The sequence below is a fragment of the Canis lupus genome, chromosome 28 (assembly GCF_048164855.1).
Source record: "Canis lupus baileyi chromosome 28, mCanLup2.hap1, whole genome shotgun sequence".
Lineage (NCBI taxonomy): Eukaryota > Metazoa > Chordata > Mammalia > Carnivora > Canidae > Canis > Canis lupus.
Window position 1 is genome coordinate 34,605,999 of NC_132865.1, and position 26,094 is coordinate 34,632,092.

A 26,094-nucleotide genomic window follows, 5' to 3' on the forward strand; every position below is an offset into this window, starting at 1 on the left:
AAGCTAGCAGAGAGGGATAGTACAGGCCCTTCCTCACAGCTCCAGAAGGAAGCAACCCTGCCAACACCTTGATCTTGGACTTCTGGCCTCCAGAACTGTGAGACAACAGATTCCTGTTGTTTAAGCCACTACTGTGTAGTACCGCACAGCAGCCTTAGCAGACATGTCTAGTTCTTGAGTTCCTAATCTGCTGCTGGAGCTGGGCAAGTCACATACAGACATCACGTATGTAGTTTTTTACAGCAATGTTTGAGACCCATGCTCTTTCCTCTGTCTTACATGTGTTGAGAATGATGTCACAGAGGAGTTAAAAGCAGTTTTCCAAGATCACATGGACCACTCACACCTTGTGAATTATAGAAGTACAATTTGACATTATGCTTCATTAGCCAAGCCCATGGCCTTCCCACTGCCCTGTACTGCCTCTTCCCATCTCCTTCCCTCCTAGATTCTTTTGTAGCTTTAATGTCAAGATTTGACCCTCTGGTATAGCAACAAACATTTATCTAGTGCCTGCTGCACTTAGCTAAAGCACATACATTTGAACCTCTGTATTTCACAAAGTGGGAACTGCAGACATATTCGGGCTTAGCCCTAATATTTGTGGGACCATTTGTGAGCCACCTAAATAAGATGTGTCTAATATGTCTAGTCCATATAAATCCAGTGACAGATAAAAATCTATCCTCTTACCTTGAAAAATAAACCTCTATATTAGTCAGGATGCTTCAGAGAAACAGAATCAATATAACAGGTGAGAGAGAGAGAGAGAGAGAATATGGAATTTATTGTAGGGAGTTGGCTCAGGCAGCTATGGAGGATAGCCAATCCCAAATCTGCAGGGCTGGCCAGCAGGCCAGAGACCAGGCAAGAGGTGATGTTGCAGCTCAAGTTCAAAGGCATTCTGAGGACAGAATTTCTTCTTTCTCAGGGGACCACAGTCTTTGCTGATAAGGCCTTAAGCTGTTCAGGTGAGGCCCATCGCCAGTGGAGGGTAATCTGCTTATTCAAAGTCCCCTGATTGAAATTTTCATCTCATTTTAAGAATGCCTTCACTGGTGTCTGATCAGATATCAGGCCTAGCCAAGTCGGCCCATGAAACTAACCTCACAACCTTCAGAAGGACTTGGGAGGTTAGAATTCTCAGACCCCTAGGAGATGTGTATCAGAGTGTGCAGTCAGTGCTGGCTGACCGCCCTTCCTATGCACTGCTTCCTACCCACCCTTCCTCTTCTCACCTCTGCCCCTCAATCTCAGCAGCCTTGCATGCAGGAGTGTGGCCTTCCTAACCCACACATCCAAATGCCATCTGCACCTCTGCAGACAGCAGTCTTTTGGCCACCTCTCCATGCAGGGCAGCGCATGCTACCATGCTCTGTTCCCTGGGGGAGGAGGCTTGAGCATCTGGAGCACCTGGTCTGCCCAGGGACATTTGAGCAGGAACTCTGTGGTTTGTGGTGCTTGGAACATGAGTTGGGAGGGGGCACAGGATCCAGGAGGTCATGAACTCACAAACTCTTCCCTGGAGGGGTGTGGTGTGCCAGGAGCAGGGCCTCTATCACATGGAGAATCAGGTCAGGCTTGCGTGGCTCTGAGAAATAGCCATGGGCATGCATTCCAGGTTTCTTCTGCTGGGTGTGAGGACCTGAGGTTCAGGGAGCTTCCATGATGTGCCTCGGGGATTCAACTCATCCAATGCACGGCAGGCTCTCTTAGCTGCATATCCTAATTCCCAACCAGTACAATCTCCATTACTCGACTCAGCATTCCACTCTAGACACTAGGCTTAGTTTCATCTCAAATGGATTGGTTGGGAGATCCCTATAAGCTGCCCTAAGATATGTGTCGTAAAACCATCTTATAATTAAATGTGTATCAAGGGAAAATCTTTCTAATATTCCCATGACCACTGCTCTTGAATAAAATATTAGGTTTGACCGCATGAAACTGCCATTTTTACAGATCCAAAAATGGTTGAATATTGGCAATTTTACACAGTTCAGATTATTACAAAAGCATTAATATCTTTATTAATCCTTAATATCTTAATATCCTTAACATCCTTATTACAAATATAGACTAATCTTTCAATAAACTCCACAGAGATAAAACAAAAACCAGGAATAAAATCTTGATATAATCAAAGACTAGAATTACTACCTAACTTCTCTGGGAGTTTAGTGAGTGCAAAAATAACTTTGAACCAATAGCAGTGGGGTCAGGCACACAGAAACACAACTTCTTCCTTACACTGTCTTCTCCTTATTCTGGGCTTTGTGGTTTTTGGAAGGTGGACAGATGGATTCTGTTTAAGTGGTTGGAATGCTTGAACTGGAAAGAATCAAGGAATAGGCGAATAGTCATTATTACCCCAATAATAATGTAATAATAATATTTTACAAATTATTTTAGAATGCATCATTTCATTCATCCTAAAAAGAGAGAAAGAGAGAAGCAAATCATAAGAGACTCTTAACTATAGGAAACAAACTGAGGGTTGCTAGAGAGGAGGTGGGTAGGAGGATGAGGTAATTGGGTGATGGGCATTAAGGAAGGCACTTAATGTAATGAGCACTGGGTGTTATATGCAACTGATGAATCACTAAATTCTACCCTTGAAACTAATAATATAAGTTAACTAACTTGAATTTTTTTTTTAAGTCTTTGAGGTTCTGAGGTAGATGTGATTTCCACCTCTGCTTTTCAACAATGGAGAAGGTAAGTAATAATTATTGAGTACTAGGCATTGTTCAGGGTACATTGCATGTATTATGTCATTTAGTCCTCAAAATTGCCCTGGTTACTCTGACACTTATTCTACAAATAAAGGGAAGTGTGACACAGAAAAATTAAGAGATTTGCACCAGGTCACAACACTCGTGAATGGGAGGCTGGGATTCAACTCAGGTCTGAGCCAGAATCAGGGTGCATGCCACTGCTCACCACGATCTGCACTGGTCTTCAGTGACAACCCACCTTACTTTGTCGATTCCCTGCCTCAAATGCAGAGGGACATGCTAACATCCCAACTCGTGTTCTACAGGCACATCTAGGAGGACCCTGAGCTTCCTTAAATTGAGGACAGTGTCTTCCACACCTTTCTATCCTTGTGCCTAGCACAATGCCAGACACATGAAGCTTCTCAATGAATATTTGAGAATATAGATAAGAGTTCTTCAGCATATTAAAAATTAATTTTACAAACAAAATAATTTTGTTTTTATGCTCTATAAAGCCTAAGTTCTCTGGGATTTAAGCTGATGATAAAAATAACCTTTCTTTGGGTGCCTGGGTGGCTTAGTCGGTTCCGTGTCTGCCTTCCTCCTAGGTCATGATCCAAGAGTGGATCCAGTCCCACAGTGGGCTCTCCCTCTGCCCCTCCCCTGACTTATGTGCTCTCTATCTCTCTCGCTCATCAACCAATCTTTAAAAAAAAGAACCCTTCTTTGGTAGAACATTGCATAGGAATTATAAGATCAGTTTATAATTTTCAGCTCTGGCTTCACAATTTATTAGCTATGAAACCTTGGTTTCCTCACTTTTAAGCTTAGAGGCTGGTCTACATGGCATCTATAGGAACTTACAGGTTTCAGAGTCTATGCTTCTGACAGTAAGATGTGGTGGCCTGTTGCCTATTCAGGGCATTTCACTGTAACCTGGAGCAATTATGTGTGCAGTATAAAGCTCTATTTTTGCTTAGTCCAATCAGAAGCAGCTTTTTGTTTCAATAAGGAAAATCACTTGAGGATCATCTGCATACAAAAGAGGTGGTAAGAAGATTGCTTGCATTAGGGAGATTAAATCTTCACCAACTATTATGAATTCTTCTAAACCAGTCAGACTAGATGCTTCTGTTAAATGGAAACAAAGAAAACCTTAGGGCAACCGGAAAACTCACACTGCACCTTCTAAAGTTCCTTTATATGTGACTGTTTTTGTGATCTGAACATGAAAGTTTAGAACATTGCTCAAGTACACCGTTGATTAGGGCACATTCTTGAGGGAACACAAATGGCCCTAAGAGATTGTGTTTAATATTTACTTACTCCTCTGGCAGTACCTGGCTTGGCCCTAAAAGAGGAGGGCTCCAAAGAAATGGGCTCGGGAAATGATTGAGAACCAATCAAGCTAGAGCCATCAAATAAGTTAGACTAACAGTCAGATGAAGGAAAAAAATCAAATTTTAGGACTTTGAGGTTGAAGAGACCATAATTGTATATATGTGTACACATGTGTCTATGGCCTATATTATGGCATATGTGTGGTGTGAGACTGAAGCAGAAATAAGAAATACCCCCTCACCTCCACCCCACCACCCAAGGCCTAGGAAGAGGCTCCATTGGAAGTTGTTGGAAGAATCAGCAGATCTGAAGTCCAAGACCCTCATTGGCACTCCTTTGTCAAGTAGTAGGAAATCCAAAGATGAGATGAGATTTCTGAAAACTGGATTTTGTTACCAGCTTTTTGATCAATGTATACAACTTCTGTGCCTCACATTGTGCTAACCAGGGCACAGTGGGCCAGCTAACATAAACGAGGTTGAATTGGTTAAATGAAAGCTGTAACTATTGTTGACTCTCATTGCATGTGATTGTTGTGCATTTGCCATATACATCCTCTTAGGCATCTCTTAGATGGCACCTATTTTCATACATGCTTCATTTGTGTCAAACTGTGATCTGTCTTCAGGAATACCGCCGTTCTTATAGGCTGAAGTCACCTATATATGCTGATGACACTACTCGTTTTCTCTCCCCAGTAAAAATCTGTCAAGTTTTTTTTTGCTATTTTTCACTTGCATGTTATAATGAAGAGTCACAGAGCCAGGAAAGATCAGAAAGGCTAAGTATCTGGCCCAATATCACATAGCCAGTAAATGGCAGAAAGAATAATTATCAAAGTCATGCATCACTTTTGTAACAGTATCGGTAGTTAAATGTTTGATTAAATGCAACTAATTACATGCTTATCTTTTGGGTTAGATTGATGATTATAACTTTTTGGTATGAAATAAAAATGCTTGAGATATTTGAGAACATTTGTAAAAACCAAATACAATTCAATTTGTTAATGTTTACTAAGGGTCATTCTTGCTAAAGAAACCACAAAGTTTATTCTTTAAGTAAAACCTAAATAAAAACTTATTAATCTCTAATTGTCCCTCCTTTTTATACATATCAGCTGACTTTTATTCTATTCTGATGGATCCTCAATCATTTTCATTGGTGGCCCACAGTCGGCTATCTAACACTCGATCGAATGGTTCTGTCACCTTTCCACTGGGAAGAAATGTAAAATCATTTCCAAATAGATGTGGGAACTCTGTATAAAATGGCACATTGCCAAAACAAAATGATATCTCCGTTAGTCTTTCAGAGAAGTCCCTTATTTCCCAGTAAAAGCAAGGAAAAAAAAAAAAACAAAAACCCCAACCAAACAAACAAAAAGCCAATACCAAGCACACACGGCAAGAGTGGAAGTAAGGGTAGAAAAAGTACAAATGAATAAATATCAATCAAGAGGGGATTTGTGCTCTAAAAGAAAAATCTATTTTGCAGAGATGTTATCAAACATAATAGTCCTTCCATGCTATGTTCACAATTCTTTCTTTTTGTACACAGTTGCAACTATCATTGTAACATGTTTTAGTATCTGGTTAAAATTGAGTTGCCTTTGTGTCTCATGTGGAGACAAAATAAATAAAACAATAATAAAGAAAGAAAAGAAAAGAAAAATTTAGAAGCATTGGAAAAACTGCATGGTGCCTACAGGATGTCCTGTTACATTTTATCTGGTTAGACAGACCCATGACTCACTATAAAACTTGACACATCGGAAATGGTTTTATTGTGCACAGTACTTTTCTCCTCCTAAATATTAACACATAGATTTGAGGTTAAGGAAGTATATTTGTCCTAACAGAAAAGAATCTGCTCTAGTTCTTTTAAAAATGAAAGAAATTTAATATCAGATGTGTAGTTGATGAGAACCCAGAATGTATAAATAGAATGAAGTGAAGCCTTCTATCTGAACTCTCAGAAGCTCCAGTAGTTCTATCTCAGTGGGTGATAGTAAATGGTAAGGAAGATATCTCTTGATGGAATGTGTTTTAGCATCATTTTTGCAAAGCTAGGATAGCACTTGCTCTACTAAAAAACTTCTTAGCCCTGGAATAAGACAAAAGTGACCTATTGCAGAAACTCACCAGTAATCAAATAAGAAGAGCAGATTCACATAAGGAATGGCCAACACTTTCTCGCTGTAATGAAGCAGAACAAATTCCATGTACTACTCAGCCAACAAAAAGAATGAAAACTTGCCATTTGCAAGGACATGAATGGAACTAGAGAGCTTTACCCTAAGCGAAATAAGTCAATCAGAGAAAGATACATACCACATGATTTCACTCATATGTGTAATTTAAGAAACAAAACGGATGAACATTCAAGAAGGTGGGAAAAGAGAGAGAGAGAGGTAAACAAATTATGGGCGACCCTTAACTATAGAGAAGAAACTGGGGGTTGCTGGAGGGGAGGTGGGCGGGGAAATGGGATTGATGAGTGATGGGCATTAAGGAGGGTATTTGTGATGATGAGCACTGGGTGTTATATGTAAACGGTGAACCACTGAACTCTCCTCCTGAAACCAATGCTGAAATGTATGTCAACTAACTAGAATTTAAATTTAAAAATAATAATAAATAATAAAATAAAATAAAACAAAATTTTAAAAGATTTTATTTATTCATTTATTTGAGGGGAAGGAGAATAGAGGAGAGGGACAAGCAAACTCTGTGCTAAGCTTGGAGTCCAATATGGGGCTGGATCCCAGGACCCTGAGATCATGACCTGAGCTAAAATCAACAGTTGGACGCTTAAGGGACTAATCCACCCAGGTGCCCCAAAATAAAATTTTAAATAAAAATAAATCAATTCCATAATCTTTTATAGAGCAAATAAAAATGAAAACACACCAAGGTGTCTTCTTCTTTTTTAAAATGGAGTTATTTACACCATCATATTTAGGTGGCCTAAAGTCCTCTGCATAAAAACATCTTGACTATATTACCTGAAATGATCTTTTTTCCTCTCAGTATACATTAATTGCCAAATAACACTTAAAAAAAGTTTAACAAAGAGAGAAAATTTCCCTTAGTCCCATCATTGGGAATGTAAAATGATAACATGTAGCCCTAGTTTCTTCTGCTTTTCATCCATATTCAGATAGTGGCCGAACGAACACGTGTGTGTCGGGTATACATGGGCTTACAAGTATAGGTGTGTATATAGAGTATGTATGTAGGGGTGTATGTATGGAAATGGTATCTGTATTTTTGTAAGGGTGTGTGTATGCAGGAGAGTGTGTGTATAGAGGTATGCATGTCCCTAGATGAGTGTGCAGGGTGCGAGTATGTGTAAAGACATTTATGTGTGTAGGATACGTGTTTGTGCTCAGGAGTGTGTGGGTAAGGACGTGTATGGAGAACTGAGTTGTAAGGGTGTCTGTGTATATTTATGTAGGAGTGTGAGTACATAGGGATGTGTGTGTATAGTGTGTTATGTGTGTTGTGTATACGTTTGCATGCGTGCAGACACATGCATGTGTGTGTGTGTGGATTGTCACATCTGGGGAAGGAATTTTGAAATGTGAGTCAGCCTTGGGGAGGAGTTGAGGGAAGTTTGGAAGATAAAGGAGATGGGGTGGTTGGGGTCTGGTGGCTCTGTCTTGACCTGGTTTAGTGGCCGTGGAGCCCCCGACGATTGCTGGGAAGCAGACATAGAGCTGCTTTGGGAATTACTGCGGACTGAGGGGTTGGGTCTGAGGCGGGCCTGGGAAGGCGGGGAAGGCCCGGGAAGGCGGGTGGACACGGACGCTCCGGAGGCACGCGGGCCGGGCTCGGTTATCCCTCAGCCACAATTCAAGCTTGGGAACCTTTCAACTCACGAAACTTCCGTTCCTGATTTTTGAAATGGGAAGACTACAAGGTCCCTGAGACTCCACTCGAAAAGGCTTTAGCACAGCTTGGCTCATGGGAAATTCTCCATACATGGGGTCAAAACAGAAGGAGAAGAGGTAGAAGAGGAAGAAGAAATTTCGGGGAAATGCAAGGAACGCTTTATTAAGTTATTGAAAGAGGAACTGTTCTGTTTTTGACCTTCCCAACTCTGTCTGCTCTGCCTAATTCAGAGCCAAGGGATGAAGGCCTCCAGACTGTGTGGGGGAAACCTTGCAACGTGACTCAGATCCCAGTTGCCGGTAAAGGGTAGGAGAGCAGGTGGGGGTGGGGGAGAGCATGCAGGGGTGGGAGGGGTGGGGGGGGAGCCTGGGGGGACAGCATGTGGGGGTGGGGTGGAGGGAGAGCATGTGGGGGTGGAGATGGGTGGAGAGCATGGGGGGTGGGGTGGAGAGCATGGGGGGTGGGTAGAGCTTGCAGGGGTGGGTGGAGAGCATGCGGGGGGGGGGGGGGGGTGGGGGGTGGGGGGGCGAGCAGATTCAGGAGGAATCCCAAGTGCGTCTGAAGAGCTGAGTCTGAAGCCTGGATGTCCTTCCAGAGCGCAAAACGGAATCAAAGAAAAGTGTGACCTGTAATCCACTATACCAATATAAAGACACAGGACGGTTTATCTAGAGAAAATGAGTTGCAGTTCCTCCCAGTTTTGACTTAGGCTCTTCCATACCAATTTCTTAATCCTTCATCTTACAGCTCTGCCAATAGAAATGATTGAACCTACCATTTATTTCTCTTTTCCTACTGCCTTTTTTCTTGATTCTTCTCCTGGGCTAATGAGCACTGTTGAGGATTTTGCACACATTGACTCTTTTCAGTTCTCACATTTGTTCCACATCATTCTTGTTGAGCTAGGAGCTCTATCACCAGCGGCGACTGTCCCATTTTACAGCAGAGGAAACTGACTCTGGGCAAGATCAAGAGTCTTGCCCCAAATGGCTCAGCTGGAAGGTGGTGGAGACTGGCTCTGCTGCCTGAGTCCTGACACTGCACACTAGTCCTCCCTGAGCTTGTTCAATGGAGCCGGATGCAGGGAAGCTTTGTAGAAATCCCTCGTGACAAATATAAATTACTGTTGGCCAGAGGATCAGGTAACACACTTGTGTTATGCAGCATAAAATGCATGTGGGTGTGGGGACCACTCAAGACAATCAGCCCCCTTGGCCACATTTATTTAATACTTTGTGCTCCAAATGCTGCCTGGTTAGAAAACAAACCCAAGTGCCAGAGAATATTCTCTGGTCATTTTCAAACATCATGCCACATAAAGGAAAAAAAGAGACTAGGAAAGAAAAGGAACAGACCATGTGGTTAACCATAAAATTAAGTTTTAAATTCATTATAGGATGAATTTTTTTTTTTCTAAAAAATCACATTCTGGTTGACTTTGAGGTTGCTGGCACGTTTCAGATTAATGAATACTAATTTGTAAAAAAGTAAGATGGAAATAAGCAGAGAAGAAATCTGTTTCTGTTCTAATCCAGTGTAGATGTTAAGAAAAAAGAGTGGATCTTTTGGTTAAATGTAGAAGTGATGTAAAACAAAGTAAAAAAATATTTAAAAATGCAGAACATACTATAAAATAAAGAATGGAATTTTTGAGAAATAGAAATGTCTTTTTTTAAATAAAGATTTTATTTATTTATTTGGCAGAGAGAGAGAGAGCACAAACAAGGGGGAACAGGAGAGGGAGAAGCAGGCTCCTCATGGAGCAGTGATCCTGATGTGGGGCTCTATCCCAGAACCCTGGGATCATGACCTGAGCCGAAAGCAGATGCTTAACCTACTGAGTCACCCAGGTGACCCTAAAAAATTAGAAAAGTTGCTATATTAGTGCCTTGATATTGTTTTCACTTAGCTTGAGGGCCAATCTTTAAAAACTCTTTTTAACAAATTAGCTAATTGGCAAACTCTAAAAGGACATTTTATCCCAGGACATTACAAGTAAAATTAAAATTAAAAAATGAATATAACTGCATTACAGATATTATGGAGAATAGAGCCCCCAAAAGCCTCTGGGAAGGGCCGAGAAGGAAAGGGCATTAACTGAGGGCAGATGCAGCCCATTGGAATTTAGACAGACGTTTTCTACTGAAGAAGGAAAATTGTGATTTTTGTTTTGTTTTGTTTTTCAGGTTTTCATTACTGTTCGTTTTGCTTAAGATTGATGTCTCTAGATTTAGAACATAGAGAACTTTGCCAGGTTGCATGCTGATTTTTCTGACAAATTAACTATTAAAGGCTAAATGGTATCCCCTCCCTCCCAAGTTCAGGCACCGAAGCCCAAACTCTGAGTATCTCAGAATGTGACTGTATTGGGGCTAGGATCTTTAAAGAGGTATTTAAATTAAAATTAAGATGTGGGTGGGCCCTCATCTGATATGATGGGTGTCTTTAGAAGAGGAAGTGAGGACACAGACATACACAGAGGGAAGATCCTGTAAAGACACAGGGAAAGGTAGCCATCTTCTAGCCAAGGAAAGAGGTCTTGGGAGAAAGCAACCCTGCGGACACCTAGATCTCAGACTTTCAGCATCTACAACTGTGAGAAAATAAATTGCTGTTGTACAAACCACCCAATCTGTGGCATTTTGTCACGGTGGCCCAAGCAGACTAATATACCAACCAACCAATGAACAAACAAACGAAAACCAGGAAAGAAGTGAATTCTCAGGATCCCAAACCTGTTGGCAGCATTCACCCTATCATATCTTTCTCCAAAGATAGAGTCCCATGTTAGAGAGATATAGATAGAGAAATAATTATCAACATAATGTGCGTGTGTCTGCACATATGTTTACATGTACATACCAGCTGCCTCACTCTGCTCACCAAGAAGGCCTAGGAGCAGCAACATCCCCATAAAAATGAACACATCCAGTGCCTAGGTTTTGACTTCAAAATACCATTATCCTCTAAAAAAATATGGGACTCCTTGGAAAAATGGTCAACTCCTGGGCTAGGACAAAAAAAAGTACAAGATGAGACCAGAACATCTTGTTGAGAGAGCAAGCCAAGAAGTACTTTAAAAATTATGGGGGCATGGCAAATGGTTACTGAGGACACTTTTTAAAAGCACACACTTTGGGTCAATTTGAGTATAAAATACTCAAATTTGGGTCAATCTGAGTATAAAATAAATAATGAGAGTAACACATTATAATGGACTCTATGTAACAAGTTATAATCTATTGAGTAAAATAGAAAGCAGGAGTTTGTGAGACTAGATACTTTGGAAGTTTAATGAGGAACAGGATATTTACATAGTTTCAAAGTTTTTTCTCCACAAGATCCTCCAAAGCCTCCAATGTAATGGTTAATTACAAAAGGAAGAAGAGTAACCGTTTAGTAGAAAAGCCTGGAGGACACCAATTGCATTAAGTGACCAAAGCAAGGAGGCAAACTGGTACTGTCGTGCCCCCGCTGAGATACGCTGAGGACATAACATCACTTCTGTAATATTTCATCAAAGATGCGGAACCTGAGTCTAATCATGACAACAAACATCTGATAGGTCCAACTGTAGGACTTCCTACAAAATAACTGGCCTGTAATCTTCAAAAAGATCGAGGTCATGAAAGTGAAGGAAGACAGAGGAATTGTTTTGCTCTAAATGATATTAAAGAGGTCTGATAACTAATTGTGATGTCGGATTCTGGTCCGGATCCTTTGGCTCTAAAGGACATGATTGAGATGACTGGCAAAACTCATAAGGAGTCTGAAGATTAGACGGTAGTAATGTTCTCAGTGTTAATTTCCAAATTTTAAGAGATGGTTTGTAGTTATATAAGAATTATACGTGAAGTATTCGCAGATGATTGTGGTTTAATAGGTTTTATTATTATTTAGGCATGGTAACAGTAACACATCAGGACATGACTGCCATTGAAAAAATAGTTTGCTACTGTTTCCAAGGGTGGGGGGCACGCCACACCACACATGCCCACAAGGGGAAGCTCCTCAGGAAGCCGAGAAAATGTCCACAAGAGCTTTTATTGTGGTTTCCATGAGAAGAACAGGCAAAGCAAGGCAGGCAGGTGTGGAATTAGCTATTTTGAATTATTTCAGTGGGCTCTAGGGCATAAGGACTGACCTTGCTTGTCTGGGGGTACTTGCCTTAGGGTGATCGGGGCAGGTGTTTAGTGGCTCAGAGTGCAAGAGTTGTGGGTATGGACTCTGACTTGGTTGGTTTGCATTGCAAAGCATGCTTGATGACAAGTTGTTTGTTATCTTTAGGAAGGGGGCTACCCTGATAGTGCCAGTCCCTCCAGGGTCAGCAAGACCTCAGCTGTCAAAGCACCAGAATAGAGAAAATAAAAGACATGGTTATTACAGATGGGACAACAGATCAGCAACTTAGTGTAAACTGATGGAAGAAAAATGTCCTCCTATTGTACCTGAAACATTTCTGTAAGTTTCTGGTTATTTTGAAATTTAAAAGAGAGAGAGAGAGAGAGAGGAGAGAGAGAGAGAGAATATGATATACAGATGTGTCCAGCTTCATTCACTGCAGTGAACTTCTAGAGGGCAAGAGGGATGCCTTATTCATTTTGCATTCCCAAGGTGCCCAGAACACTAGCAGGTAGCTAAGCTGTTCAACAAAGGCGTAAACGTACTAAGAGTGAAACGAAAAGGTCTTGCCTCTTCCCTCTGTGTGTTTGCTCCTCTGAGGCTTCCCATTAAAGAATCTGTCCTCTCTATTTACGTCGAGGCCACTTCGATGTTGTAGATTGTGCTTTCCTCCTAAATCAAAGCCTGCCATGTTTTCAAGATTCGCAAACAAGTATGAGAAGTCTAATGTAAAGTCACTGCACCTTAACTTTGTTATTCCCTCCTTCCTTTGCTGCTTGACATCTACTTAGATTCTAAAAAGTGCAAATTCAGAATTATTCTTATAGGTGCTAACCACAGGCTTCCACTATTTTCTGTACTAGACAAGCGGTCCTATTTTCTTAAAGGGGAGTTCGCTCTTGGCAACAGAACATTTTAAATTAGAACTTTCTGGAAAATTTGGCCATTGTATTTACATGAAAAGGAGAAAATTTTCTGGTATGAGCTATAGAACAGTCACTGTGGAGAAAAGGACATGAAGGCAAGAGATGCTGTGATGTGCCAGCTTTGAGGCTGAGGGAAGGCAGAAGGGAAGGCGATTGGTGGAGGCTCAATCATCTTCCTTTCACACTGACCTCCCTTCTACTGGTCCTGAGGATGGCCATGGGCTCAGGGCAAAGGGGGAGAAGGAGGAAGAAACACTCCAAGATGCTGAGAAAAGAAAGGAAAGGAAGTCCTGTGGTCAAGGAGCTACTGGATCAGAATCCCATTCCCTGGTTTATTACTGTTTAAAGATGATGATGGATTGGTACCCATAAGTCCACCAGAGGCCACCAGAGCTAACAGGAGACCATCATGCCACGTCTAGAGATATCAAGGTGACAAACCAATGAACAGAGTGTCCTTTCATGTGAGGTGAGGGATATGAATAGATGATTTTCTCACTGTAGGTACATTCATGGGAGATAAAACCATGATGAGATATGCAGGAAGTTAGAGCTTTGGGGTGGGTGATTATTTGAGGAGATGACACCAAAGCGGATTTTTCAATAAGCAGACTAAGTGGATGCACAAGGCACCAGCAAAAAAGGGCCAGAGTCAAAAAGGAAGCAAAAAAGATAGAGTGGGAGGCGGAGAGGGAGGGACAAAAGGAGGGAAGGACAAAGGAGGAAATTACTTCAAATTTGACAATAGAGAAAATTAGAATGAAGCATTTTTGTTTTAGCATACATGTAGTTTTGTATCATATGGCTTACTTATCCATCATTGTTTTGCGTGACATATAAGTATAAACTGAACTTTTCGGTGCTGAGGGACATAGAGACAAGAGGAGGTGAATGCCAGAGCCCTTGGTGGCATGGCCAGTGATGGGGGAGGTCAGATGTCCTACTGATGTGACCTAGTGAAGCACAGTTTATGTTTACAAAGATAACTCTGGCCTTTCAAGCATTTAAAATAAAAACTTCCAGGGGTGCCTGGGTGGCTCAGTTGGTTAAGCATCTGCCTTCAGCTCCGATCATGATCCCGTGGTCCTGAGATTGAGCCCCACGTCAGGCTCCCCAATCAGTGGGGAGTCTGCTTCTCCCTCTCCCCACTGCTCATTCTTTCTCTCTCAAATAAATTAAAAAAAAAATCTTTAATAAAAAAATCAAATCAGATAAAAACTTCCCACTTGGGATAAAGGTTTGAAAAGATCTGAAATCTTCCCTTTTCACAAGCCTTTGGAAAATTAAAGTTAACTTGCTGCATGTTATAATTCTTGTCCACTTCATCTTGAACCACCATTCCCAGGGCACGTCTGCCCACACACTATAGTATGAGAGACTCCTCTTTGAAACACTTGCTTGGGAGAAGATACAGGCCTCTGGTCCTGAAAATAGACAGCAAGGCAACAAGCCCCGGGTTCCAAGGCACAGGGTTGCAGAGGCCTGGCAGAGACCCAGTGGACGGCCCCTCACGGTCCTCCCTCACAGGGGTCCAGAGTCCCTGGAGCCCTGGGCCCTTCCCTCGCACTCAGCATGGGGTGTTCGGTGACCTCTGGCGTGGCCCATGGCCCGGCTGGAATTGCGACTGGTTTGCTGTGCTCTTCCTGTAGGACCAATTGAAGCCTCCCCCAGGACCTGAGCAGAGAGTTGGCTCTGTGCTGTGCTCCTGAAATAACACTCCTGGCCACTCGGAAGAGAGACGGTCCGCTATCAGGAGCCACCCGTGTTCGGGTGTTGTCGTCCACTTCCTCAGTCGTCTACAATCAGGAACTGCCCCCTGGACTGCGCTGCCTTATCCGTGGTTGGTGTAAATCTAGTATCCTACAGCCTTTTCTGATAACCAGACCACTCGTCAGTCCATAGCTGTCTTTCTACCAGGCCCCTACATTTGAATGAAACGTCGAAACACTTCATCTCTTCGTCAGATTTCTTGGCATAATATGACTGACTCTTGGGATGTCGTCAGGATCCGGCTGTTCAGCGTCATGTGGACACATCCCAAGATCTTGTTATTTCTGTGTTTCATCACTTTGCAGGTATTGTAACTCCTACGAGGTGGGGGAAGCCTTATCCCATGGGAGAGCCACGGTAAGAGGATTCTACTTTGCAGGCATCGAAAGGATGTGAAGTCAGTTTTCCCCTTTTATAGGCATCAAAGGAGTGTGAATCAGAGAGAACTCTAGACAGGATTCGAGCCAAGAGACCTGGTTATTTGGAGTCAGCACTTCTTTTCCTCAGCTCTGTGGTGGGGGGCGAGTCACAGCCTCCATCTTTCAGAGAAAAGGTGATTCCATGTGATTCTTCCAAGTAGATACGGCAGTATGTGTAGACTGTCTCAGGAAAGTGGGGCTTGTACCAGTTTAGCAATAAATACTCCTCCTGGGTGCTGCATTTTCTTTGGAAAAGAACTGAGCTGCATGTGGGGTCACGATGGAGGGAGATATTATCATTCTCATGATGCGGCCTGAGATGACTGAATGGTGAAGTTGGCTGTGAGGGGCAAGTCCATTCCTCCTCTTCATAAGAGAGGGTCCTCTCTGACCACCGTGGCCCTTTGGTTGTCTGCGGAGGAGGTGACTGTCTCAGACCGAAGAGCAGAATTGAGTGGGAGGAATATGGGAGGTGACAGACATGGAGAACCTTTGTCGCGGGCGGTTGCAAGGAAGTCAGCAAGTGCCCTGGAGAAGGCTCCCACAAGCAGATTGAAGAGCCACATCCATTGGAAATATAATGGTAGTCACATGCATCACTGGGAATTTTCTACTAGTCACCTTAAGGCAAAAAGAAGCAGGTGAAATTAGTTTTAATCGTGCATTTAACCAACTATCCAAAATATTATCATTAAACATGCAATTAATATAAAAATTACTAATGTTTTGGATTCTTTTCTGGTACTAAGTGTTTGCAGTCAGGTGTGTGTTTTCCACCCAGAGTTCTGACCACCCACATTTTCTAGCTGTCCTTAGCCATGGATGTACTGCATGGGGAAGAGCTGTGGGCTTTCACAGAGCTGAATCAGTGACCCTGGGACCCTGATATACCTTGGAAGTGGAGTTTATATCATCCCCACTCTCAGCAACCTGGGTTTTTTTTGTTTGTTTGTTTGTTTGTTTGGATGACAACTATAGTTATTTGCTGCTGTGTTATACTAAGTAAAATTCTGAAAATTCATTTGTTTGAGCCCCTGGTAAGGATACTTAAAATAATGCAAAGAGAAGGAAAGAGAAATGGCTTTGGGCTGGGACTATGGGTGAGGAGGGAGTCTCAGAGCTGTCCTGCTTGGCCACTCGGAGCTCTTCCAGCATTTTCTGCGGCTGTGGCCAGGACAGCAGCAGAACCAGTGCCTTCCTAGGGGTCAGTTAAGTGGGGTCTGGAAATAGATGAAGGTGGTAGGAAGAGAGCATGAAATAAGTGGTAATAGATGGAAGATACAGAAACAGAAACATCAAACTGGTTTGTGGCTCAAAGGCTACAGAAGCCATATGCCCTGGGACTGCCTTGTCCTGGCACTAATAATACAGGGTGTGTTGTTTTCCCCAAGGCTTTTTGGGAAGTAAGGAGAAGATCAATAATTCCAATAGAAGGTCCCCCTCCTGGGCCAGGGCAGGTAAGAACAGCCCTAGGGGCCTTTCATCCGAAGTTCAGCATGAGTGGATGGGGTGGCCTGGAAATTAAAGCCCTCAGGATTATCATCACCAGTAATGGGAGGAATAATTACATGAATCAGTTGGTTTCGGGCAAAACTTTTGACATGCCTCTGGGAATCAAAAATAGTATCACAGGCAATTTAATGAGTAAAATAAAAACAATGACAAAATATAATCTTGTTGAGAAAGAAAATCCTTTTCATCCAAATTTCACTGCAGCCAGGTTTTTTTTTTTTTTTTTTTTTAGATGTCCTGAACAGCATAAACAGTCATTTAAAGTGTTCCTGGGGAGCAGATGTTGGGATTAGAAGGCTTGTTAGCAAACCAGCAATTTAGAGCTGAGGCTGCTTGCTGAGAGTTTCCACTCCAGCAAAGAACCCTCCAGCTGCTGGTGCGTGGACACCTGTGGACAGGTGTGTGTCAGGTAGTGCGTGGCCTGGCATTTCTGAGAAGCCAAGGGAAAGTGGAAAATTCCAACGGTGCCTTGCCCTTCCCCGTGAGAAGGTCTCTGGCTGTGAGTACTTTGCTCTCCTGAGTTCACTTTCATGGGGAACAACCTGCCTTGTTGGGCAGGTCACCAAGGGGAGCTTGTAGGGATGCAGGGATAACTTGCCACCCCATCGGGGTCTCCCTTTGAAATTCTTCTAGGGTCTGAGTCTGAAAACGAATCGGCAAGATCGCGTGGTGGAGGATTAGTGGGGGCAGGGGGATTCCACAGAAAAGGCATTCAGAAACCCCCCTTATCTTCTCTGGCCTTCACCCTCTCCCTGGGAAGCCTGTCTGAGTGGCAGTTGGAGCCACTGTCTTCCCCCTTCCTATCTCTCCACCCCTGTCCTGGATTCCTCTCCACTCAGCCTGAGGCTGGGAGATTAACACTACAAACGGTGCCATTACCCCTTCCTTAAATTGCATTTCTGCATATTTCAGATATATGTGCAGAGAGAGAGAGAGAGAGTTGAGTGAACTGTACCGAGTATCCTCCATTTCTCTATGTGTAGAATACTCTGTGTCTGTGCAGGCGATTGAGACAGATGCTGAGTGGGAAAGCATATAGTACCTTTTTGTTTGTTTATAGCCCCCGTTTTCTTCCCAGCTGTACCTCAAACAGAAATCTTGCTCAGACTTCATCCATTCAGCAGCGTTTCGTAAGACTAACTTTGTGGGAGATACTGCGCCTATTCTAGGCTTCGGAGACACCAAGACACTGGCTAGAGCCTGCTCTTCATCAAAATAAAGTCTCCATGAGTTGTAGGGTTCAAGGTGCATGTTAGTTGAGGTAGAAATATGGTCCAAGTGCTGCCCCATTACAGATGCATAGACATAATAGCTGTGCAACGTATTTTTGGTGGGTGACTAGGTTAGGAAAATAAAGGTAGGACGCTAATCATGGAACAGAATGGAAGCTTTTAGCTGGAAGTTGAACAGTGCTGGACTTTCAGTTTTAGGAAACTCGCCAAGGCACTCAGTATCAGATCCTGGAGACGGAAGCCTGAACTCTGAAAGGTAGTTTAAAGAGAACCTAAATGACTTCATCCAAATTAAGAATAAACCCAAACAAGGCAAGACTGGGGGAGGAGGCCATGACTCTGATATTCTTTAAGAGCATCTGAGCCCTCCTTGAGCCCCCAGTCTGCTCAGCACTACTTTCACCTTGCATTTTGCATCCTCCTTCAGGAGCAGGGTGGGCACATGGCATTAGGTCTTCTGGGTGCCTCGGGGGACTCTGAGGACTCTCATTCTGTGACCTGGGGCAGAGACCTAATTTTTATTCATTTTCCCAAATAGTGAACTAATGTTTGGTGGGGCGGGAGGAGCAAAATCTCCTCCACCAGCATATAAATCCTTCCCTGCTCCATGAGTGTAGCAGCTTCTACAGGTCTGTTTACCGATGGGGTCTGTGATGGGGAAGGCTCGCATCCTCCCAGAAAGGCTGGGCCCACCCACAAAAGCAGGGGGCCTCAGGGGCCTCAGGGGCCTGGGTGCCCTCTGGCCAGCCCAGAGCCAAAGCATCATTAAATCCCATAACGCCCTCTGCCTGGAGGGCCTTATCAGGTCTGCAGAGATAGGGCCAGCTGTTCGCCAGCTGCTCACCCAGGAGGAAGCCCAGGGAATGGAGAAGTGAGAAGTTTCAGCGCTGCAACTACGGGCTCAGCTACTCTGACCATGGCCGGAAAACCACGAATGGAAACAGAAAAACTGCCCTGAGAAAACTTTGAGAACTTGCAGCAAGGGCTCAGGATCGGTGCCAGGGCTGGATTTCCTCACCAGCATTCAAACAGGCCGCCAAACACTTTTCTTTCTGGCTGCAGAGCCCCCGCCCCCGCAGGTCCAAGCTTCTGGATCTGATCAGGGGCTTAGACGAGGAAGGCGGGGCTAGCAGGTCCTCCTCAGTTTGGGTTCCCAGGGGGCCCTTGGGGACCTCAGTGCCTGCAGTCTGCCTGAGGCCTGGACCCTGCGCCCCGCCGCGTCTCCAGGCCCCATTCCACCCGTGCTGTGGGACCTGCCAAGTTCAGTGACGGGCTGTGAGCTCAGTTTCCTCATCTGCGAAGTGTAGCCGATGGTGCTGCTTCTGTCCCAGGCTCTTGTGAAGAGCATAAGAGATTAGGTCTCAGGAAATCACTTTGGAAAGCCTGAAAGCACTATTTCAATCTTTGGGGTGACTATTAACTAAACAAATCACTCACATAGAAATGTCAGTGTCTACACCAAACTAACTTTCCCCTCTCTCTTCTCACTTCTTCTTTTTCATAGAATCGTTACACATTTTGTTATTAGATGAAGTCAGTAAACATCTAGTGAGTTCTCCAAGGATACTGGGCCATATAGGTTTGGGTTGAAGTGCCCCCAGGAACCTTACCGTCTAGTCGGGAAGAAAACACAAACACACTAGAAGTTTTAAGTGGTACTCAGGTCAAATTGTATAAAAACAGATAAAATGTAAAATATATATGAAAATTATATTTAAAGGCTCCCTGATGCACCGTTAATTACTGTTTTAGTTTGCTAGGGCTGTCATAACCAAGTGCCACACACTGGGTGGCTTTCAGACGACAGAAATTAGTTTTCCCATGGTGCTAGAAGTCCAAGATTAAGCTGGTGGCAGTTTCTTGGAACACCTGGGTGGCTCAGTGGTTGAGCCTTGGGCCTCAGGGTCATGGAATGGAGTCCTGAGTCGGGGTCCCCGTGGGGAGTCTGCTTCTCCCTCTGCCTATGTCTCCGCATGTCTCTCATGAATAAATAAAATCTTTAAAAAACAAACAAAGATGTTGGGCAGCTTATTCTGAGGCCTCTCTCCTTGGTTTGTAGATGGCCTTCTTCTCCCTGTGTCCTCACCTACTCCGTCATCTGTGTGTGTCTGTGCTCTAACCTTTTCATGAAACAACACTAGTGCTCCGAGATTAGGGCCTACCCTACTGACCTCATTGCTACTTCATTACCACTTTAAAGACCCCATCTCCAAATACAGCCACAGTCTGAGGGACTCTGGACTAGTACTTTGACATAATGATTGTGAGGCTGTGGTTTAGCTTATAACAATAACTGAGTAAATTGTGTGGACTAGGGATCCCGATGCTACCACAGGAGTCTTGATGAGCCACAGACCGACTTCCTACAGCAAGCTCAGACAGACCCAAACACACAGATCCTTCTTTGACTCTCTTGGTGGCAGGCTGCCTGCAAATTAGTGCTGTTTAAATAAATTGCTATCTTCTAGTTTAAAAAGTTCAATAAAATTCCTAATGTATTTTTATCTCTACAGGATAGTGTATCAAATATCAAAAGGAGAAAGTTCAAATATTCATTCGAATAAATGATTTTGCTTGTGGGAAACAGTAAATAAGTTTATTGCAGTATAATTATTTTTGTCTCTCCCTTCTCTCTCCCTTAATCCTTTTTTAAAAAAAGATTTATTGGGACACCTGGGTGGCTCAGTGGTAGAATGTCTGGCTTCAGCTCAGGGTGTGATCCCGGGGTCCTGGGATCGAGTTCCACATCAGGCTCCCTGTAGGGATCCTGCTTCTCCCTCTGCCTGTGTCTCTGCCTCTCTCATGAGTTAAAAAAAAAAAAAAAAAAAAAAAGATTTATTTATTTATTTGAGAGAGAGAGAGACAGAGATGGAGACAGAGACAGAGCACAGAAGGGAGGGGCAGAGGCAGAGGAAGGGAGACAGAGAGAGTCTCAAGCAGACTCCCCAGTGAGCACAGAGCCTGATGTGGGGCTTGATATCAGGATCCTGAGATCATGACCTGAGCTGATGTCAAGATCAGATGTCTGCTTAACAGACTGGGCCACTTAGGCGACCCTCTCTTTTTATTCCTTTGGAATGAGGATGGTCCACAGGCTGTGGAGACTTTACTATAAGCAGGCCATGGTTATAAAGGAGGCAGGAAGTAGATGCCAACGTGCGGCAGGAGAGATTTTTAGAAACTTGGTGATGAGGAGGCTCCATATGGAGCAGGTGGCCCTGATTCTGGGGGCCAGCGTGTACCCATATATCAGTGGATCTGGTACCATCAGGTTATCATATGGCTGCATGGAACTTCTCAACTGACTTTGACAGACTATTTCTACAGTAGTCTTAAATTGCACTTTTCTATGTGTATATACCAGAATCTATTTAAAAATTCAGTTTTTTTTTTTTGATAACCAGACTGTTTTCAGCTCTTTACTCAAAAGAACACTGCAGTGAACATCTACATGATGAGTTTTATTTGCATTTAAATTCTTACTCTCCTGTAGCCAGACTCTTTTTTTAGTATGAGCAAGGTGTTATGCTCTTTGGACGTATGATGGCTTGCTTCTGGTACTTAGTCATCAGGGTTATACTCAGGGACTGAGATGGTGTGGCTATGACACCCTTTCTCTCCTGCCACACACACACACACACACACACACACACACACACACACACACAATTCACTGACTGATTTCTTCTGTAGGGAGACACAAAGCAGAAGGAAGGAACACCAAAATCAGAAGCTAATGCCGCCCTGGAGACTGGGGCACTTCAGAAAGCCCCAGGAGATTTATAAAGGAAAAGCTTTGAGATTCTAGGGAAGGATTTCATCGACTGAAGGCAACAATAAGAACTGCCTTGCCACCAAAGTAAAATAGAGAATTAAGGGAATTGTTTCAATAGCTGCTAATATCTTGAATGATTTAGCCGAAGACCCTAATTTCACTTTCTACAATATCCATCTCAGCTTAAGGTCTATTCTAGAACAATTTTGTTTCCTTTTTGCATATGAGTATTTCAGAGACAAGCATGGGATAGCATGTGCATATTTGGCACTTGTTTTGGAGAATAAAGATTAAGTACAATACTTTTGGACATGATTTTCCCCTTGGTTTGAGCCAATTCCTAAATATTTATAGATTAAATCCTGAAATTAATTTTTAACTTCTAACACTCCTGGAAAATCAGAATGTGTTATATTCAAAGGTAAGTGTCTCTTGTTTTATTTGCTCATTTATTTTTGTTAAACCAAAATGTAATGGGAAGTTCCCACCTAATAGTGGAGCTCTGCCCTTGCAGTGTGAAAAGCTTCATAAACAATATGTAAATGAATGGGTTGTGTTCCAATAAAACATCATTTATAGGCACTGCAATTTGAATTTCATTTCATCTTCATTTGTCACGAAATAAAATACTCTCCTCCTTTAAAAAACTATTCATAGGGCATTTAGGTGGCTCAGTGGTTGAGTATCTGCCTTTGGCTCAGGTCGTGGTCTAGGAGTGCTGGTACCGAGCCCCGCATCAGGCTCCCTGTGGGGATCCTGCTTCTCCTTCTGCCTATATCTCTGCCTCTCTCTGTCTCTCATGAATAAATAAAATCTTCAAAAAAAAAAAAAAAAAACACTTCATAAATGTAAAAACCATTCTTATCTGACAAGCCTTACAAAAAAAGGTGGTGGGGCAGATTTGGCCTGTGGACTATGGTTTGCTGAACCCTGACGTAGAAGAACTGACAAATTTCAAATATTCACTACTAACCTTTGGTTAGTTACAGGAAATTGAAGGCCGGTTGCTGTAAGATAAGCAAGATAAGGTGTATGAAGCAGGGAGTGAAGTTTTCTTGCTTTAAGTATTTCTAGAGACTGCCCATAGCCCTAGTAAGTCTACAACTGCCGTGGCCCTTGCAGGTTGCACTGGCTACTTGTTGCATGGTGGCTTTTAACTAGGGCCACAACATGTTTTGAATGAAAAAACACCTGCTTACAATGCTAACCAGACTCAAAGGCAGAAAGCATAGCAAATGAAATCTTTCCATCCAAGCAGGCTTTTCCGGTAGTGAAACTAAAAATGCAGCAGTACATATTGGTGAATCTGTTTTCACACTTGTGCTTGAGGGCACGACACGGTGACCCCACCTGGGAACTCTGCTACTCTGAGTGGCTGTGCAGTAGAAACCACCAGACTTCCCAAACAGGGAAGCAAGCTCAAGAATGTGTCGTGTAAGGGCCTGTAACTGTCTTTAACCTTGAATCCTCCTTTTTTTTTTAAGATGGGATTTTAAATCATGCTTTTGAGTTGCTTAGGAAGTAACAGAAATAATAACATACTTTCTTAACGCTTTCACAAGACTACAGCACCATTTATCAACATCCCCAAAATGGTTCGGATGTTTTGAGGCAAGACCATTTCTGGGACAGTGGTAAGTGTTGTGCTAAGCCCTGTATCACCTATGAGAACCCAGGCTACCCACATTGTTTTAATCAATGAGAACCTCTCAAGCAAAGGGGCTTCTGTACCATCCTAGACTGTAAACACAGGTGCAAATGACTCTATGACTTTTAGCCACCCTATGACAACACCACTTCATTTATTCTCCCTCAGCCTGTGTCTCTCATGAATAAATAAATAAAAAAAAATATTAAAAAAAACTAATGAGATCAGGAAAGTGAGGGTTTTAGGTTCAAAAATGAGAAGACATACTGACCATGATATTCAAGCCTCTAACTTTACTCATATGCAAAAAGGAAGAAAATTTAAATTTATCAAATTTTAAGAAGGTAGTTTCTATGTAACAAAAATAAAAGTTTCTCATCAACATCCTGACATCCTGACAACCACTTTTTATACTGAGATATGGCTGATATATAACATGGTATTAGGTGTATAGCATCATAATTTGATAGGTGTATATACTGTAAAATGATTATTACAATGCATTCCATCACCACACATAGATACAACTCTTTTCTCTCTGATGAAACTTAAGATTAATTCTCTTAGGAACCTTTTTCTTTTTTCTTTTTAGTATTTTGTTCTTTTTTTAAACCGAGTTTTAATTGATATAACACATTGTATTTGTGTTATATCAAACATAATTTGATATTTGTATGATTGTGCAATGATCACCACAATTAAGTTTAGTTAACATGTCACCAATGTTACAAAAATTTTTTTCTTGTAATGAAAACTTTCAAGATTTACTCTCTTAGTAATTTTCAAATATGCAATATGGTATTGTTATCTATAGGCAGTATGCTGTACATTATTATATCTCCAGGACTTCTTTATCTTACAACCAGATGTTTGTACCTTTTGACCACCTTTCCCCATTTTGTCCACCTACTATCTCTGGTGCAATCTGTTTTCTGCACATTTTCTTTGTCCATTTATCTCTTGATGGACACTTAGATTGTTTCCATATCTTGGCTATTGTGAATAACACTTCAATGAACATGAGGGTGCCAATATCTTTTTTATATAGTGATCTTGTTTCCTTCAGATAAATGTCCAGAAGTGGAATTGCTGGATCATATGTCTGTTCTATTCTAAAATTTCTGAAGAAACTCCATATTGTTTTCCGGAGTGGTTGCACCAATTTACATTCCCACCAATGTGCACAAGTGTCCCCTTTACTCCAAATCCGTATCAACGCTTGTTATTTCTTGACTTTGCTAATAGCCATTCTAACAGGTGTGAGGCAATAGCTCATTGTGGTTTTGATTTGCATTTCCCTGATGATTAGTGATGTTGAGCACATTTTCACGTACCTGTTGGCCTTTGGATAACGTCTTTGGAACAATATCTATTCAGATTCTCTGTGCATTTTTAATTGGATTTTTTCTTTGAGTTGTATGAGTTCTTTATATATTTGGATATTAAGCACTTATCAGAGATACGATTTGCAAATATTTTCTCCCATTCAGTAGGTTGCCTTTCCATTTTGTTGGTTTCCTTTACTGTGTAGAAGCTTTTTGGTTTGTTGTACTCCCTCCTATATAGTCCCTTGCATTTGATCTCAGGTCCAAAAAATCATTGCCAAGACCTGCCAAGAGCTTACCCCTATGCTTGTGTCTGCTGTTACAGTTTCAGGTCTTATGTTTAAGTCTTTCATCCATTCTGAGTTGATATTTGTGTATTATATAAGAAAGTGGTCCAGTTTCATTTTTTTGAATGTGGCTATCAAGTTTTCCCATTGATTGAAGAGACTGTCATTTCCTCAATGTATATTTTTGGCCCCTTTGTTATAAATCAATTGACCACATATGTGTGGGCTTATTTCTGGTCTCTGATGCTGTTCCCATTGATGTATGTATATCTGTTTTTATGCCAATACCATACTTTTGACTACTATAACTTTGTAATATGATTTGAAACCACAGAATATAATGCCTCCAGCTCTGTTCTTCATCCTCAAGGTGGCTTTGGCTATTCATGGTCTTATATAGTTCCATCAAATCTTAGGATTGTTTGTTCTATTTCCATGAAAAATGCCATTGAAATTTTGATAGGAATTATATTCAATCTGTATATTGCTTTGAATAGTATGGACATTTTAACAGTGCTAATTCTTCCAATCCATGAGTATAGAATATCTTTCCATTTATTTGTGCCTTCTTCATTTTCTTTCATCAAGCCTTATAGTTGTCAATGTACGTGTTTTATCTCCTTGCTTAATTTATTCCTAGGTCTTTTATTCTTTTTGATGCAATTATAAATAAAATTGTTTTCTTGGTTTCTCCTTCTGGGATAGTTCATTATTGGTGTATAGAAATGCAACTAATTTTTGCATATTGATTTTGTACTTGCAACTTTACTGAATTTGTTAGTTCTAACAGTTTTTTTGGTAGAATTTGGGGGGGTTTCTATCCATGATATCACGATATTTGTAAATAGTGACAGTTTCATTTCTTCCTTTCTGATTTGGATGCCTTTTATTTATTCTTCTTGTCTAAATACTCTGCCTGGATTTCCAGTTCTAGGTTGAATAAAAGTGATGAGTGGGCATCCTTGTTGTGTTCTTTATCTAGAGGAAAAGTTTTCAGCTACTCGCTATAGAGTATTATGTTACCTGTGGGCTTGTCATATACGGCCTTTACTTTGTTGAGGCACACTCCTTATATACTGGGTTTGTTGAGAGTTTTAATCATGACAACAATCTTTGACTCC

General features: G+C 42.1%; 1 long non-coding RNA gene across 1 annotated transcript; it reads left to right on the forward strand.

The window, feature by feature from the left end:
- The first annotated feature begins 7,707 nt into the window (after nt 1-7,707).
- LOC140620017 (uncharacterized) lies at nt 7,708-15,909 on the forward strand. The gene is made up of 2 exons (XR_012019770.1): nt 7,708-8,263; nt 14,655-15,909. It is a non-coding gene; the product is annotated as an uncharacterized lncRNA (long non-coding RNA).
- The last annotated feature ends 10,185 nt before the right edge of the window (nt 15,910-26,094 follow it).